Raw genomic sequence first — 13,557 nt, forward strand, 5'->3', positions numbered from 1 at the left:
GCTTACTAGGCTTGTATTCACTGGAGTTTAGAAGAATGAGAGGGGATCTCATTGGAAAGCACGCAATTTTGACAGGGATGGACAGACTGGATGCAGGGATGTTGTTTCCTCTGGCTCGGGGATCTAGAACAAAAGGTCAGTCTCAGGATACGGGGTAGACCATTTAGGAATGAGATGACGAGAAACTTCTTCACTCAGAGGGTGATGAACCTGTGGAATTCTCAACCACAGAAGACTGTGGGGGACAAGTCACGAATATATTTAAGAAGGAAATAAGTAGATTTCTGGACTCTAAAGGCATCAATGAGTATAGGGAGAGAGCGGGAGTATGGCATTGAGATAGAGGATCTGCCAGGATCATACTGAATGGTGGAGCAGGCTCAAAGGGACGAATGACCTACTCCTGCTCCTATTTTCTATGTTTCTAAGGTAGGTACATAGGAGCAGAGTGGCAATCCAATGGCGATTGCCACTCCTCAGGATATTCCTCCCAATGTTTGTTATGTTTATGCAAAATAAAAAGTACACAGTTCTATTAATAGCTTTTAGGTTTTGTAAGCTCAGCCCTTCTCCATTGAAGAACAGGAGTGAGAGGATAGGTTTCCAATTATGACTTGTTCTGTGAGTCACCAGTATCCACGTCCCTCTCCAGAACATTTGCTCACTTGTGAACAAGACCCTTGATACCTATCGTATTAGCGTGCATGATTGGCAGAAACTTGGCTCGTGGGTGAGGTTTTGTCCCCCAACAACCTGCCGGCAGTTTTTTTTGTGAGGGGCCTTGACAGCTATCACATCCAAACAGTATTTTTATTGTGGATCTGATAGAATTAACAATCACCTTAATTTCCAATAATCTTGTTCACAGTATTTTTTTAGGATATGACAGCAGAGAAAGGAGCAGTTTGGCCCATTTTGGCAAAAATTTTGTCCACATAATTACCCAATTTAACTACATATTCCTGCTCACTTCCCATATCCATCAATGTTCCTCTTTTTTTCAAACTCATTTCTCATATCCGTTAATATTTCTGTTTGTTCACCAGCTATCTTAATTTCTTTTTACATGAATTTAGAGGCTCTGGGAGAGACTTTCGCCACAATGGAGAGACTTCTCCTTCATGGCAAAAATAGCAGATGTGCCTGCAAATCAAATTCCCACCCCTGAATATGCCGCTTTGCATTTTCGCTGGGGAGGGGGATTAGGGGAAGGGTGCGTTTCACCCATGCATGGCTTATGGAGCCACCTGGCTAGTTAAATCATCAATTGCCTCCACTGAAGTGAGATTATGGTAGGCCAGGAGTGTGAAACTTGACCTGTGCAGATAAGACCAGGTCTGAGGCCCAGAATTTCGCTCCTGGGTTAGTTGCGCAGAGATGGGAGTATTCCTGGCTCTGCGAAACTGACCTCTTAAAAACGGCTGCCTGAGTTTCCGATTTTTGGTCTGGGGATGTGGGCTACAATAGGAGTCAGGGTGGGTAATCTGGGAAGAAGTAAGGAAGCTGCAGGGAATGGCGGTGAGCAGGGTGGAAGGCCTTACCTTGGAGCTCTGGCTCTGTGTCCAAAAATGAAGATAAAAGAATAAAACATGAAACATCCCTCCAACCCTCACCCATCACCTCCCCACACCCCCCATACACTCCCCATACCCATCAATGCCAAACCATGCTGCCTTATGCACCCCACCAACCCTCTTGACCCTTTATATCCCCTATGCCAACCCATGCCCCCCACACATCATCCTTTGCTTTTACACCTACCATGCCAACTCACCTGTTATCCACCATGGGCAGACCTCAGGACCCATGCAGAGATGAGATAAAATAATGTTGCATAAAATAAAGTTCTAAGTGCCTATTGCCGACTTCACTAAATTGGAAAAAACTTTCATTCATAAAAAGCCTATTTACTACATTCCTTGAACTAAATAAAGCCTTATAACAACAAATATCTCATCTAAGTGCATAATCCCTTGTAAAAACAAGCATTGGACTTTATAGTCCCATATCAAAGAGTCTATAACCACTTGTAGCTGTCAATCAAATTGTGAAATAGTAGGCACAGTACTGTGGGAATGGATCGTTGTAAAATCAGTCATGCAGCACTAATCCAGTAATGGAAGTACTCAGGTTTATGCCAACAGATAGAGTGAAGTAGCAAGCAACCATTTTTAAAAATACTCCAAAGGTTTTTTTTTCAAAGATTTTAAGGTTTAGAAATTTATCTTATCAAACTTTATCTCATTTCCACATGATCCCGAGGTCTGCCCATGATGAATAATGTGAGTTGGCACGGTAGATGCGAGGGCAAATGGTGGTGGGTGGGCATCAGATGGCATGAATTGGCTCTATAAAGAGCCAAGGGGGAGGGTGGAGGGAATTAGGTTGGCATAGGGGCTATAAAAGGCCATGGGTGGAGGAGCATACCTTGGCATGAGGGGCATGAGAGGCCATGGGGTCATTTAGGGTGGATGGACCTTGGCATGGGGCATGAGGGGCCATAGGGAATGGGTGGGGGGTGCATGAGGGGATGGGTTGACATGGATGGAGCATGGAGAGTGTGTTGGGGAAGTGAGAGGGGTGAGGGCTGAGGGGTTGTTTCAAGCTTGTAAAAAAAATTTACACATTGTACCAAAGCCGCAAGACAGGCCTTCCGCCCAGCCCACCTCCACACCTGGCAGCCGCCTCACTCCTTCCCAGGTCACCTGTACCCATTCCACTACAGCCTGTCCCCACCCCGGCCCACCCCTCACCCCGGACCAAAATTCATGGAGCTGGGAATTCTCCCATTTCTGCGCACCTGACCTAGGAACAAAAATTGGGGCCTCTGTTTCTCGTTGAAATTTGGGCTAAAGGAGTGAAAATTAAACAACACATAGGAGGGAAGAGAAAAGGAGGTTGAGATAGTAAATGTGGTACCGCCACAATCTGTAACCTCAACAACTGGCATTTTCCAAACTCTACCATTAGTATCAAGCAAGGGACCAACACTCAATGAGGAGTTTGAGAAAGCATGCCAAGCGCAGCACCACCCATACCTAACTAATGAGGTACCAACCTGGAGAAGCTACAAGACAGAGGGCCTTGTTTGGCATGTGGGGACACCTCCCTCAATGGCCTCCTTTCCATATCGAGCGACCCCCCCTCCCCCTTCCCCCCGAACAAGGTCTGGCCCCTACGGGTGCACCCTCTACCCAGCCTCTCCGTGAAAACCCACCCCTCTCTCTCTCCCCACTTCCCCGGGCCTCACCTCCCCACCCGGCCATGAGGCTTCCGGCACTTACATGGTCCTGAACCTAGAACTTAGAGTCTGAGGGCTGCTTGTACTGCGCTGCTGTAGCTGCAGAGCTACTGGTCAATCAGTTTGGCTTGCAGCTCTCCAGAGGCAGGACTTCCTCCTGAGTGAGGGGCAGGAGTCCCATCTTGAGCCAATTAACGTTCCACGGAGTGTTGAATGGCTGTGGAGCAGCCGGTCCTGGTGGAGATTCTATGAGTGGCAAAACGGGAAACTCTGGCATTCAAAAAGTCTTGTCCTGGATGCAGAAAATACTATTGCCGGAATCTTAACAGTCCTCTGAGGCGGCTTTGATGGCAGGACCGAGGGGGCAGTAGAAGAGAAGCGCATTGGACCAGTGGGCCGTCTGGTCCTCTGCTCTGTCAGAGATGGACTGGAAATGGCCGAGGCTATCAACCTGGCACTGGTGGGTAGGCAGTTTGAATAACCAAGTGCCCGTTTTTTGGGCAGATGGAGAAACGCTCTGGGATCATCCTGGTGGCAGACAGACCCCATGTTGAGGCCAAAGTCCAACAGATGCCAGGAGGCTGCCTACTGGCTGCTGGCCAGGGGCTTCTGAGGCCTTCTACTCTCCCGCACCCCACCCACCCCCAAACTGACCTCACGGAGCCACAGGGATCAGTGGACCACACCTGTAGCCGCACGCCATTCTTTGGAAAGGTTTGCCATTTTTAGCAGGCCTCCTCATGTAGGATCATTCTGGTGATTTGTGGGATTGGGACCCGACCAGAGATTATTTTAATGAGTAAAATGCAGCCCTATTGGCCCAAACAATGTCCTGGATGTAGTGCTGAAGACTTCAGCACTTCAGAACTAGTCATTCTACCAGTTCAGCTGTTCCTGCACAGACACAACATAGGCATCTACACAACAATGTGGAACTTTATCCTGGAGCAAGTGTAATCCAGCCAAGTATCACCCCATCAGTCTATCTCAATCATCAGCAGAATAATGGAAGGTTTCATAGGCAGTGCTATCAGCTGGCTGTAAAATTATTAGGTTACTAACAAGAATACTAATTGCTAAAATCTAACTTTATTATTAAAAACTAATGCCTAACTTTGTAGGTTACCAACACTTGGCTTTATTAGACATCCTTCTTCTTAGATTAGTAAAGTGGGAAAATTAGAAGTAAGGCACAGTATAGAAAAGATGCCAAGGTAGAGGAATTCTGGGAGTTATAAAGAACTTATTGGCAGCAATAATGAGCAAGACCTTGAAGGCTGTCTGTGAGAATCTCTCTACCAGATAAGGAACCACGGCATGTAAAAGCATTGAGATCCAGTATTACAAAGGATGTTGCTTATGTAAATATGTAAGGGTATCAACAGCCACATAAACTGTTCCTGGTTGGTCAAAGAAGGTGTCCTCACACACAGGGCTGAAAATGATTGGGTGAGGGAAGGGTCAATTGGATAACAACCAGAGTGCTTTAAGTTCGCCTTCTTCGTGATAATGAGAAAGACGAACCAGAGACAAAATCAAAACAAGACAAGAGACAAGGAAGAGAGAGGGGGAGAGAGAGAGCAAGAGAGAGAGAGAGCGGGGGGAGGGGGAGAGAGAGAGTGAGAGAGAGAGTGGGGGGGAGAGAGAGAGTGAGAGGGGGGAAAAACAGAGTGAGAGAGAGTGGGGGGGAGAGAGAGAGAGAGAGAGGAGAGAGAGAGAGAGAGAGAAAAAGAGGCTCAAAGACCAAAATACCAAAGCTGTGGGAGAAACTATTTTGTGTGCTCTGCCATCCAGATCTTGATGTGGGACTGTATTTCAGGTTAAACTGTAAACACATAAAAATAGTTTTTCTGAGAACTTAAGAAACTTGCCCTGGCTTGGCCTCAGTAAAGTCAATTCACAACAAAGCTTCACTGCCAAGGCCTTAAAGGAATGTAAAGACCTCCAAAACTTTACCCTGTCACCCATAAGACAGGGCTCGGTGCATTATGAGCACTTTTTGAGAGATGGACAGCATCTCCAGTTTATGAGTCTGGCTAGCTCATGTCTCAGGAGGGGAACCCCTTGAGGCGGGGTGGGGGGGAGTGTGGAGACATTGACAGGCCCAATGGTGATTAAAGGCACTTACATAAGAATAAGAATACACGAGAATAGATAAAGAATAGACAAAATGTTGTCTAAAAATGTTAAACAGCTCTTCGAGCAGAAACTAGATTTTATCCAAGATAAGAGAAGCCAGAAGTTAAAAATTGAGAGGCTAAGAGACCTTCTGGTTTACAGCTCTCAATGTTGCCATCAGAAACATGATGAGACTATTAACTAGAAAGATGAGGAGATAGAGTGACTCAACCAGCGGTTTCGAAGTTTGGAGTTGTGCAAAAAGCGTACGACTGCTTTGTTGATGCAGCAGCATGTCTCTAACCTGAATGCTAGTGCAGCCATGACTGAAGATCAAGAATCTAGAAACCGAGAGGAAAATGAATGGTTAAAAACAAGCTCGTGTACCAAGACAAGCTGCTGTGAGGACTTCAAAAAACCAGAAAAAACTTAGGGGTTGAAAGCATCAATTAGGTTTTCAGGTTCTGTGCTGAGATTGTGCAGGAGGGAAACAGTTAGGAGAAAAAGGGATGAGTTAAAAATCCAATAGCAATAGTAAAAACTGCTGTGAGAAAGGAATAAAGTTTATTTCTGATATAAGGGAATGATTAATAGACCTTGTTTTCATTATTTCTGGGAGAATGTTGGAAAGCTTCCAAATGAAGGAATGCCTGCCCTTATCTCTCTTTTCTGTAGAACCATGTCGCCTGGCCTTCAATGTTCAAAGTGTAAGTTTGTGACTTGTTCTATCTAAACTTGTGTAAATATTTTTGTGGGAAACTTGGGTCATGCTTTGGTTGTGACCGAGTTGAAACTGGGTGCTACTTGTGCATGGGAACTGGGAATGTAACGCAGATTTTGGCTCCCTGAATTCATAACCCATTGTAGGAATCAATATCTCAAAGTTGCATGAAAATAGGAACGTGACTGTTGGCCCAGGTTCTTGCCACGATGGACAGCTGAGAAAAATCAAGGAAATGGGTGAATTTTCGGAGTCCCGCACGTGCACGAAAGAGCGCACAGATCTCCCTGAGTCTAAGTGCTGCCTCAGGGAGATCAGCTCCGTTTTGAAACTTTTAATGAAGGAGATTAAAAATTTTTCCCTGCCATGTCCCCTCGTGTGACACTGTCACATGAGTTGGGACGTGTCCATAACTTTTATTCTAACCTTCCATTAAAATTTAAAAACCCTCAGGAAGCCTCATTCCCACCAGTTGATGAGGTTTCATGTTTTCTCACAAGCCCACCTGGGCTCCCGGCCTGCTCGCCAACCTTAAGGTTGGACGGGCAGGTCCATTAATAAGCTGAATTGGTTTTTTAATGGCCTTAATAGACCGTTGACAGGTTGGCGGGTGCACAGCCAAGTCGGCTGCCGACCTGAAAATGTAAATCTTGCAGGGTGACATCAGGAGTTCCACCCAACGTCACCCCGCGTCATTTCACATGTTGGCATGTGCGTGTGTGTCCCCCCCCACCCCGGCACGCCAACAGAAAAATTCTGCCCCCGGAACATAGCTTAGAACAGGTAAGAGGAGATCTGAACTTGTTGGATTTCTTTGGTTAGCCCTTTGGAAAGGTAAGGTGCTCCTTTGGGATGGTTAAAAGTGAACACAATGATGCAATTTTTACACACAAACTCATTAGAACTGTCAAGCAGAACTGTCCAGCTGCCAAGGATCTGTCAAAGAGCTGTCTAGCTGTCAAGGAACTCTTAGCTGTCAGAGAACTGCCCAGCTGTCAATGAACTGTTGAAGAGCTGGCCAGCTGACAAAGCTGTCCAGGAATTGTCAATGCTGTCAAGGAACTGTCCAAGGATACTAGGTGAGTTGGCATGGAGGGGTAAGAGAAAAGGGTGGTGGGTAGGGGCATTGGTTGGTATAAGTTGGCACTAATTTGGCATAGAGTTATGGGGTAATGGGAGTGAGTAGAGGGGCATGGGTTGACATAAGTGGTATGGGGCAATGGGGTTGGATAGGGGCATGGGTTGACATAGGGGCTGTAAGCAACCATAAGAGGTGTGGATTGGTATATGTTGGCATGGATGGTGCATAGCAAGTGTCTGGGAGGTGGTGAAAGGTGAGGGTGGAGGGATTTTATTTGTTTTATTATTATTTTTGATTTATTTACACACAGTACCAAAGCACGGAGGCAGGTTTTGCGCCCAGCCCATCTCTGCACCCACCAGCCTCCGTGCTCGTTCCTAAACTACCCACCATGACTCCTATTTCAGCTCATCCCTGCTGACCGAAAATCTGAACTGCAGGTGGACATTTTAAGGTTGCGTTTGCCAAGCGAGCCTGACCTGGGGACGAATATCTGGGCCTCTGAATCTTCCAATTTAAGATCGTGCAGTCGGAATTAGAAAAATGTGAAAATTAGATTACATTTTAACTAAAAATTGCCGATCCATGTGTTACTCTTGTTTCCATTTAGTTTTGCAACTGTGGAAACGGCTTTATTGTATATGATAAGCTCCTGCCTTCAAAATGTTTTGCAGAAATCTAATTTGAACTGTTCAAATCATTTTGCCTGTTTTAAAGGAGAAAACAGGAAAGATATGGGAAAGATTCCGTTCCTTTTCTACAGTTAGCCTGTAAGTCTGCACTGTTGTTTTTATTTAAGAAGCTGGTGTCCCTTTTCTGTCTTAGAATGTTGGAGGTTTTATTTAACTGTGAAAGCTAATGTTTCCTTTAGCTTTTTCTGTCCATAGTTTTCACAGTCATTTGAAATGGTGCCTAAGAAATGACATCGAATGACGTAAATTATCTTCTTAGAGCATGTATTATTATGCTGTGTTTATTTAATGTGTTATTTGAATTAAATTGGGAGTATTAAGGTTTACTACTTGTTAACCTGTGCAAACTAGGGGTTCATTGAGAGGCCACAAGTGAAACTAGTTATAGTGCCAAGGTGTAAATGGGAGTCTTCTGGATAAAAAGACGCACACATATATAAACATTGGCTCTTTAAAGATTTTAGTGAATTTTATGTGAATTTGGAATTGATTCTGGGTAATTCATTATCCTGGTTGTACCAGGAAAAGTAAATTCTGAAAAAAAAACTCTTGAAAAATGCGACAAGGTTTTGAAACAATTGGAATTTAATCTTAAATTTGAGCAAAGTTAAAAAAAATGGAGTTTGGCTTTCTTATTTGGAGAGTTTTAAAAAAAGTGAAGTGATGCAATTAAGTACATTTCAAAATGTTTTGCTCCACTCGTTGGAAAAACAATCGGAGAAGTTAATCTTTTCTGCTGACAGCTGTTTTTTAAAATTAACTACATAACTTTCAAATTGCTAAGTGAACATTACTAAATTTGGAGTTTCCAAATTTACAGATATGATTGGACATATTAATGGAATGGGCTCTTAACCAGAGCCACACTGGATTTTGTTTATCTGTTATTTAACAAGGCCACATCTGTTCTGATACTGCAGCAATGGACCCAGGAGCCTTTCAGTTCAAAACTAATTTACAGACACCAATTTTGCACTAGAGGCTTTGTCGATCAGAGGCTTGGCTTTAACTTTTCAGGCCATTTGCTACCATTTGTTATCATCCAGATTCCCAGAATTGTTATGGCGCAGAGGAGGCCGCAGGTCCATTATGTCTGCATTAGCTCTCTGAATGAGCAGCTCACCTAGTGCCATTCCCTGCCTTCTCTCCATAATCCTGCACATTCATCCTTTTCAGATATTCCCTTTTGAATAGCTCAGTTGAACCTGCCTCCACCACACTCAGGCAGCGCATTCTAAACCCTAACCACTCGCTGCAGGAAAAGGCTTTTCCTTATATCACTTTTACTTCTTTTACTAATTACTTTAAATCTGTGCCCTCTTGTTCTCAATCCTTCCGCTAATGGGAACACTTTCTCCCTATCTACTCTGTCCAGATCCCTCGTGATTTTGAATACCTCTATCAAATCTCCTCTCAGCCTTCTTTTCTCTAAGGAAAACAGTCCTAACTTCTCCAATCTATCTTCATAACTAAAGTTCCTCATCCATGGAACCATTCTCGTGAGTCTTTTCTGCACCTTCTCTAATGCCTTGACATCCCTCCTAAAACGTGGTGCCCAGAACTGGACGCAATACTCCAGCTGAGGCTGACCTAGTGTCCTGTACAAGTTCACCATAACCTCCTTGGTCTTGTACTCTATGCCCTTATTAATAAAGCCCAGGATACTGTATGCCTCATTAACCGCGCTCTCAACCTGTCCGACCACCTTCAATGATTTATGCACATATACACGGAGGTCCTTCTGCTCCTGCATCCCTTTAGTGTTGTACCCTTTTTTTATATTGTCTCTCCATATTCTTCCTACCAAAATGAATCACTTCACATTTCTCTGCATTGAACTTCATCTGCTACCAGTCCGCCATTCCACCAACTTGCCTACATCCTTTTGAAGTTCCACACTATCCTCCTCACAGTTCACAATGCTTCCAAGTTTTTCATCATCTGAAATTGTGTCCTCCACACCATGGTCTCGGCCATTAATATGCATCAGGAAAAGAAAGGGTACCAACACTGACCCCTGGGAACCCCACTACAAACCTCCCTCCAGCATGATAAACATCGATTAACCACTACTCTTTGTTTCCTGTCATTCAGTCAATTCCGTATCCGTGTTGCTACCGTCCCTTTTATTCCATGAGCTTTAACTTTGCTCACAAGTCTGTTGTGTGGCACTGTGTCAAATGCCTTTTGGAAGTACATGTACACCACATCTCCATCATTGCCCTCATCAACCCTCTCTGTTACCGCTTCAAAAAACTCCAGCAAGTTTGTTCAACATGATTTTCCCTTAAGAAATCCATGCTGGCATTCCTTAATTAACCCACATTTTTCCATGTGACTATTAATTTTGCCCCCAGTTATTCTTTCCAGAAGTTTCGCCACCACCAATGTTAAACTGACTGGCCTGCAGCTGCTGGGCTTATCTTTACACCCTTTTTTGAACAAGGATGTAATGTTTGCAATTCTCCAATCTACTGGCACCACCCCTGAGTCTAAGGAAGACTGAAAAATTATGGCCAGTGGCTACGCAATTTCCTCTCTCACTTCCCTCAGTATCCTTGGATGCATCTCATCCAGTCCCCAATGCCTTATCAACTTTAAGTACAGATATCCTACCCAATACTTTCTCCTTTTCAATTTTAAAACCATCTAGTATCTAAATAACTTCCTCTGTTACCATGGCTTGGGTAGCATCCTCTTCCTTGGTAAAGAAAAATGCAAAGTATTCATTTAGTACCTCAGCTATGCCCTCTGCCCCCATGTGTAAAACCACTTTTTGTCCCTAATTGGCCCTACTTCTACTTTTATCACCCTTTTGCTATTTAAATGTCTATAGAAGACTTTAGGATTCCCTTTTATGCTATCTGACAGTCTCTTTTCATATTCCATTTTTGTTTCTCTTATTTGCTTATTCACATCCTTTTCTCTTCTTTATCTTAATGTCTATCTCCTTTGTCATCCAGGGAGCTCTGCATTTGTTTGCCCTACCTCCTCCTTTCGAAGGAATGTGCCCTGACTGGGCCTAAATTACCTCTTCTTTGAAGGTAGCACATTGCTCAGCTACCATTTTTTCTGCCAACCTTTGACTCCAATTTATTTAGCCCAGGTCCATTCTGGGGATCATCCTGGAGTACTCACATAGCACAGGATGTGCACTCTCGAGATTGGAGCAGCACTGCCATTCCTCTATTCAGTAACCTTACTACTGGTAATAAACCTTATCAGTATTGATAAAGCTTCACCAATACTAATAAGACTTATTACTATTAATATACCTTATTAATATTGATAAACCCTACTAATACTTAGTACATCTTACCAGTGGTAATAAACCTTACTCAAGAATAAAAGATATGAATCACCATTTACTTTTTTATTACTTATTATTAGTAGTTAATATTTTAAATATTTTTAATAATCTCACTTTTGTAGACTCAGTCCTAAGCAGCAATACTCACCGGCCAAACACCTTACGACTTTTCTGTGGTGTCGCTGTTCACTTTTTTTCAAATCAGGGCGCTCTTGGACTTCTCACTGCCTCTCTCCTGAAGCTAAGTGCTGTAGGCCTTGCTCCTCGTGCTGTATTTAACTGCTCCCCAGCTGTGGAGATCCAACACGTCTGCCTCTCCCTGTCTCTCTACAGAGGTAGGTGCTTACCTTCCAAGACAAAGTGTTTGAAAATGGGAGATGTGAAAGTTACCTCTAAACATTGCAATCACTTCTGTCTCTGAAGAAAAAGCACTACTTAAAAGCACCAAGACTGGGCATAATTGATTCTGAAACTGAAATTGATAAAAGAAATTATTGTGCTGCTAATTCAAGTACTGAAAGAGAAATTTACCTGAAGTTTAAGGGGATTATCACACCACCAAATGGGAAATAGAATAACTTACCTTGTTCAATGGAATATGTCAATCTGGTATTAATGTGCATTCTAGTGAAAGCAAAGTGCAAATGAAGCTAGTAAACTGATAGCATCGTCTTGGAGATGTTTGTGTCCTTGCCTATGAACTTTTTAAGATAACCAAATTTGATAGTCTGGCCTCCAGATTGGGATCATGCAGGGGGGGGATAAGCAAAGATCTTGAGACAGAGATCTCCTTTTGTCTTTTGATAAAGTTGCCTGAAAGTAAGAATGTATAACATGATATTGGGATACCGGCGCAACGGTGCAGATATGACTTGTTACATGTGAAGCTGCTAGCATGCAGAAGCATATTGTAAAACGCACTGAAGAATGGATCTCAGACATTCACAACTACTTGACAAACAACAGGGTAGGAAATGGTTAATGTGACCACTATAATGAGACAACATTTTATATCATCAAGATACTCACACATACTTCATAGAGAAACTTACTTTAAAATAATCAGGATAGAATTAAATGCACTGGTAATTGTCAAAATGAGTAAAATTAAAGTAAGAGGGATAATATTTGGGTTGGGACAATTGAAGCCTAGGGAGAAGTAATACTTAATAAGAATTATTCACAGGATGGATACGAGTGAAAGGAGAGCTGGAGATTATTTTAAACCCATACATAATCTGTTGCTTTAATTGTATGTATGTATATGCTAATGACATAGAAGTAGCAGCACCCCTGCAAAAAGATAAGGGATATCATTGAGTAATGTAATCTATGGGTGGGAGTGCCAATCTTGACATCTGTAAGGAATGCCTATGTTAACCAGAGATGAATTGTGAGGGGTCAATAAGGTTATCTTCCCTTCAACTGGAGAATTGTAAGGTTATTTGGTTACAAACAAGAATATTAATTGTTAAAATCTAACTTAATTATGAGAAACTAACACCTAATCTTGTTGTTTCCTGACATCTGACTTGATTAGACACCCTTCTTTGTAGAATTGTAAAGTTGGAAAACTTAGAAGTAGGGCACAATATAGAAAGGATGCCAAAGTTTATATCAAGCTATAAAGAAATTATTGGCAGCAAAAAGAACAAGAAGCTATTAGAAGCTATTATTAAAGAAGTTATAGCAGGGCACTTGGATAAGCTCAAGATCATCAGGCAGAGTCAACATGGTTTTGTGAAAGGGAAATTGAGTTAACCAACTTATTGGAGTTCCTTGAGGAAGTAACATGTGCTGTGGATATAGGGGAACCAGTGGATGTACTGTACTTAGATTTCCAGGAGGCATTTGATAAAGTGACACATCAGAGGTTATTGCAGAAAATAAAATCTCATGGTATAGGGGATAATATATTGGCATGGATAGAAGATTGGCTGACTAACAGGAAGCAGAGTAGGCATAAATGGGTCTTTTTCAGATTGGCAAGATGTAACGAATGGCATGGCACAGGGATCAGTGCTGAGACCTCAACTGTTTACAATTATATAAATGACTTGGATGAAGGGATGGTTGCCAAATTTGCTGATGACACAAAGATAGGTAGGAAAGTAAGTTGCGAGGAGGACATAAGAAGGTTGCAAACAGATATAGACAGGTTGAGTGAGTGGGAAAAGACCTGATGGAATATAATGTGGGAAAATGTGAAATTGTCCATTTTGGCAAGAAGAAGAATAAAATAGAAGCATATTATCTAAATGGTGAGGGATTGCAGAACTCTGAGGTGCAGAGGGATCTGGGTGTCCTAATGCATGAATCACAAAAGGCTAGTATGCAAGTAATTAGGAAAGCAAATAGAATGTTATCATTTATTGCAAGGGGAATTGAATATAA

General features: G+C 42.8%; 1 protein-coding gene across 2 annotated transcripts in view; it reads right to left on the reverse strand.

Annotated features, from left to right (window-relative positions):
* Positions 1-13,557, reverse strand: part of LOC144691926 (cysteinyl leukotriene receptor 1-like) — a 61,227-nt gene that overhangs the window by 16,037 nt on the left and 31,633 nt on the right. The window contains exon 1 of one of the 2 annotated variants that reach the window (XM_078560497.1): positions 11,312-11,545. The exons of the other annotated variant lie outside the window; for it this stretch is intronic. The gene's annotated coding sequence lies outside the window, so the exon portion shown is untranslated. Of the gene's footprint in view, positions 1-11,311; positions 11,546-13,557 lie in introns of those variants that run through there. 2 annotated transcript variants of the gene reach the window in all.

Source organism: Cetorhinus maximus, chromosome 16 (assembly GCF_964194155.1).
Source record: "Cetorhinus maximus chromosome 16, sCetMax3.hap1.1, whole genome shotgun sequence".
Lineage (NCBI taxonomy): Eukaryota > Metazoa > Chordata > Chondrichthyes > Lamniformes > Cetorhinidae > Cetorhinus > Cetorhinus maximus.